Consider the following 5,974-nt stretch of genomic DNA (forward strand, 5'->3'; position numbering starts at 1 on the left):
AAGAACTGGGTGTCAGGTAATGATGAGCTGGATACAGGATCCAGAGCAAGGGCCTTGTTGGAACATACATAGCAGAGGCAGACTACACCCCCAAGGAAATTCCCTTTCAACTGATTGACCGCTCATAGCAGATCTCATCATGGAGTTGATTACATCATTACATAACTGCCAAACCACTGAGAATCATGGCCCAGCCAAATTGACACACAAACTTAACCACCACAGCATGGGAACCACATTCTTATGCTATATGTGTTTATATCCTCAGCATGTAGTACAATGAATAGTAAATAGTAGATAAATGTTTATTGTTGAATTATAACCAATGTAACACCCCTAAATGGGGTGAGCCTCCAGGCCCAAACAAGAAAGTAAGACAGGGATAGGATACAAATTTTAACTTAAAAACTCCAGTAGATTATTTATGCTTTCTGAAGCTTTGGTGGGGATAGAGACTGTGATCCCATCTAACTCAGTGGGAAAAAAGAGTTCTATGATCAGTTAGAGATGTCTGCCATAACATAAGAGGCGATAGTGGCAGCCCATTCATTTTCTGTCCCTCAACAAGTTTGTATCCTCAGTAAGGTAATCATTTGCTCACTCAACAAATATTCATGATGCATCTGGCACTGTGTTAAGCACCAAAAGACGACATGCAGGTAATGAAGACACAGCGCCTGCCCTCAGGGATCCCAGAGATGTAGAAAATAAACAATGTGATGACACCTATAATTTACTCATTGGTATAATAATAGGTGTGTAATAATAATTTGCCAGATGAGATAATGATGCTTGTAGCAAAAAAGAAAACAAAGAGTACATATGTCAGCTGTCTCCTACACTAACCAGGAAAGAGAGTATATGGACCAAAGATCAACAGAATTCCAGTCCCCCAAGTTGGGCGATTGCATCATATCAGTATTATATACCAATGTTCAGTAAATGTTCTGCTTTGTTGTTTGTTTTTGGTTTATAACAGCTGGTGGTGCTCTCTGCAATAACCCTGAATAACTCTAAAGACCTTTCATAAGACAGGCCTTCAAACATGGGAGGGAAGCCACCATGACCCTCCCCAGTCTTCACTTTTTCCACTGAACAATTGCTCTCTCTTAGATTGTGTCCTCCCACTCTCCTTCCGTCAAGGTTCCCGAGCCCCTCACTACGCTCCCGTTCTCTGGGCCCTCTTCTGCCTGGCCATGGCCCCCTACGAAGAGCCACCAGTCAAGGAGGAAGTGTTTTTGCTCTCCAGTGGTAATTACTTCTGCTGCATCTGTGTTTACTTTAGAACCTGTGGCTAAGGTAATTAGCTGGCAGCTGGGTAAGCCTTCGATAATAATGTGCCTGACATTGCAGGTATCTCTCTTCTAGAAATCATTTTTTTCCTTTATTTCACTGACACAGTCAACAGACAGTAATGGCAAATCGTTCCTATGTGGAACATAATTAGGATTCATTTGCATTTGGGAGGAGACTTGCTTTTTTTAACTGGTTACGTTCAGAACGACTGCTTCACAGAGCTTGTTGACTGCAGAGCATTTTCATTGATTCAGTAAGCGTCATTGAGGAGCCTGCTATGTATTAGGCCCTGGGCTAGGTGCTAGGGGCACAAACATAAATAGGACATGATCCCTCTCCTTCGAAACTGTTTAAAGTTTGAAAGGAGATGGACATCAGACAAACAGGTGTCTGTGCAGAGTCCATGGAGACATAAATACAGGAGTGGGCATTCAGGAGGAGACCCATGAGCAGAGTCTTTAATGGAAAATATGCTAGGTAGTTATTCACTGGGCATGTTGCAGACTCTGGCACAGGTGGTCCTTCTAGACCAGAGAGTATGAACAAAAGAATTAAAGTTTCATATCATTGACACACGTGATTAGTTGACAATCAAGAGCCAAGACTAGGGTGAGCCAAGCAAGGTCCTATGGCGCAATATTTAGGGAGGCACTACATGTGCAGGGTCTGCCAGGAAGCCATCAGTAATGACATCCCGAGTTGCATGACCCTGAGAGTGAGTGCCTCCTTAAATTTTGCACCTTGTGCACCTCAGTTGCCTCACTCTAGTGCCAGTGCTGAGATATAGATAGATAGATAGATAGATAGATAGATGATAGATAGATAGATAGATAGATAGATAGATAGATGATAGATAGATAGATAGATAGATAGATAGATAGATAGATAGATAGATAGATAGATAGATAGATGATGGATAGATAGATAGATAGATGGATGTGTGTGTATCAACAGAGCCTATATGTTAATAAAGCAATGTACAGTACCCCAAGTAGTTGCTGTTTTTTTTAAGCCCAGAGGGGATCAGCTCCCCAAATAATTAGGTCTTATACCTCCCACCACAAGAAAGCTCGTACCTGACCTCATCTGACTCAAACAGAGCAGCTCACATTTGGAAAATGGGACAAAAGAACGTTAAACTCCCAACACCGATGACCCCAGTCCTTTGATATGGGATGTCTTATGATCATCCAGTATTTCCTTTATACCTTAAAAGTGGTTTATATCTAGGTGTTCTAAATTAAGTTGTCTGTGAGAAAAGGGTGATTTGGTACTAGGATCTAAAACACAAAGTAGTTAATGAAGCCCTTTATTCTTGGGACTAGAAATAAAGATTTTATAGAAGAGAGAATAAAAGGACGTATCTGTTAAGCAACTCCAAAAATAGGTGGGGGGGGGCAGTGATGATGAGTCTGCTATTACATAAGTCTGTATATTGAGACATAATAATTATCTCAATGGCTTAGGCGGGGAAAATGCGCATGATAAAATCTTATCAGATAAGATTACTGAAAGAGTAGAAATCACACAATTAGGTAATTGCAGAGTAAGCCTGAATGATGATAATAGCAGATGTGTAATGCTATAGAAGTGCTTCTGTACCACCTGATGGCATAACAAATATATTTTATTTCTATTCTTCAGCTATTCCTATGTCATAATTTCCTAACGACAGTCATGTGAGACGTCTGTAAATTTTCCAGTTCATTCCATCGAGCATCAGCGATTTGCTAACTGGAGCTATTAGTCAAATTTGACACAATTCAGAAATTTGTTGCATAACAGTTTAAATATTCATTATTTTTCCAGAAAATTCTAATAGCTTTGGTACTGTATTTGATTTACCTCTGTAGAGACTTACCAATAGAGTCTCTATCCCACACCCCCAAAGCCTATCAGGGCTCCATGTTTTCGGTGCCATACCCTGGGGACACTGCTCTCCTGTCATAAATTAAACCTCACTGGGGGAACTGGCATTGAACTTGCCGATCATGGAACCCCAGCACCCAGCACAATGCATGGCACATTTAATTTTCTTAATATGTATTTGCTGAACAAATTATGCATTGAAGACCATGTTATTATGTATCAGTGTGATATGGGTGTGTGTCCATCTATTCCCAATGCAGCAGCCACAGTGCTCCTCTTAAAACTTAAGTGGGATCATACATACCCTTCTGATCAGAGCTCTCCAACAGCTTTAAATCTCAGTCAGAGTAAGAGTTAAAGCCTTGGCATCTTGTGCTCATAGACACCACGAGGAGCCATTCTACTGTTCCTCTAGACATGTCCAACATTTCTGAATTCACAAGAGGTATACAGATTGGATCTTAACTTCCTAATACCTAACACCAACACCCCTAAATTATAAAGATGAATAGGACATGGTCCTGCCCTCAGGAAGCTTATAACCTTATTATGAAGATGAGATAAATAAATGTAAACCTAAAAACTGATCATTTAGAGAGACAGTATAGCATGTAAATAACAATAGTGAGAACACAGCTCTGGAGTTGAGAAGACTCTGGTTTCCATCTCTTCTCTGCTACATTCCAATGACCATAGGCAAGTGATGGAGGCTTGCCATGCCTCAACTTCCTTACCTGCATCCATAAAAAGTGGTTTCTCCTCTGCTGCACTCTCCAGGGAGAAGAAAATACTCTTCATTCCCACTTGTAATGCATTCCAGGGTCATAAAGCAGCACTATCAGGTATCTCTGGGAACTAAATGAAACGACTATGCAGGGTACTAGGCCCACAGTAGCACTGAATAAACAGAACCAGAGGGGAAAAAAAGAAACAGTTGCCATTGAGTTGACTCCAACTCATGTCAACCCCATGTGCATCAGAGTAGAACTGTGTTCCACAGGGTGTTCAATGGCTGATTCTTTGGAAGTAGATCAGCAGGCCTTTCTTCTGAGGTACCTTTGGGTGGACTACAACTGCCAACCTTTCAGTTAGCAGCTGAGCAAATTAACCCTTTGCACCACCCAGGGCCTCCTGAATAAACAGAAAAAAAAAAAGAAGCTCTTGTTATTTTCATATAAGTTAGTTTATAAAAATTCCTATGGAGTACGGTAGATTCCTGTGCTATCTTGTAGTCAATCAGCAAGGTTGAAAGATAGAAGTTAAAGTCACTGAAGAGAGAGTAGCCATCATTTAGAGCATAAGCAATAGAGGAGACCACCTCTTTTAAATCTGTGGACCAGAAAACTAGAAAATGGTCATTACTGTACAGGTAGTCCAACTCTTTGTGACTTTTCTCTTTACATATTGGTATCACAACTTCAAAAAGCCATGGTATATAACACAGTGATAAATTACTTTTTCAACGGCAAATACCAGAATGTATTGAACACTGAGGAACACAAAATATTGAAATGAGTTTGTCTTTGGTCAATATTTATGCCTCAAGTATACAAATCTTGATATCGAATATAGCCTAAATCAATTACTCTTTTTTATTCTTTCTGGTTATAACATTATGTTCCAGATGAATAGATTTTTTTTAACATAATCATCCCCATTTGCAATTATATTTTGATATGTTTGTTCTGTTATGTGAATTTTAATCACCTATTCCAAACTTCATTGCTATGATTAGCCCACCACAATTTTCAAATTTTGTCAGTTTTTCTTCCTGTTTGAAGACATGTGAGGAAGATAAGCTATTAATGATTTCTGCTTATGAAGCTCAGAACTAAATACCATCAGAGCAGAGTAGCTGACAGTTAAAAGGGTAATTGCCTTTTAACAGAGTCTTGCCACCTGCCTTTGATTAAAAGGTACAGTTTCCAAGCTGCATGTCAGTGACCCAGGCTCTGAGTCCGAGCATCCAGGCCTGATACTGAAGTCCTAAAGTAACACTAAACAGCAAACAGGGGAGTTGGACAAACATTATTAACTTCTTGAAAATTAAGAAATATATGTTCTCATTAAAAAGCATGAGTTTTCTAACATTTCTTCGAGTCTTTTCTACTTTCTTGGTTTCTTATCACCTGGACTAAAATTTCTTGTCAAGTTTGGAATCTCTCCTCCTTTCTCACCCTTGACTTTCAATCAGCCAACAAATCCTGTTGTGTCCTGTTGTTTCTTCCTCGGCCAACATCCTCTTCGCCTAATTGTTTCTACAATTTTCATCTTAAGTCAAGTGCCTGGTACTTTATGTCTGGGTTATTGTAACAGCCTTCCTTCCAATTTCTGCCTTTCCATTCTTTGTATCCATCACCATCAAATTAACCTACATAAAATATCACTCCAAGCACTTCACACCCTTAATCAAAAATCATCAATGATCCTTCAGAGCCTGCATATAGTGGGTGTTCAGATTTTGATTGAACAAATCAGTAAATTCATGAATAAATATATATAGACATACATACATAAATATTCATAAGCAAGTTCTAAAAAGAGCTCCACAGATTTTTCCCTTAAACATTGTATAACTGCTATGTTTATGAATCCTCAGCTTTCTTTAATTGATAACAGATTTGTGTCAAAAACAAAATAAATAAGAAAATGCATATCCCAAAAGTGAATATACTCACAAAGAAAACTCTAGAACCAACCATTTTTCCTAGTATTTAAAGAAAAATAACACCAATCTTCATTACTTCTTCCATATCGTAAGAAAATGAAATATTTTCCAACTTATTTGCTTAATCCAGAAGGACCTTGA

Source organism: Loxodonta africana, chromosome 4 (genome assembly GCF_030014295.1).
Source record: "Loxodonta africana isolate mLoxAfr1 chromosome 4, mLoxAfr1.hap2, whole genome shotgun sequence".
NCBI classification, from domain to species: domain Eukaryota; kingdom Metazoa; phylum Chordata; class Mammalia; order Proboscidea; family Elephantidae; genus Loxodonta; species Loxodonta africana.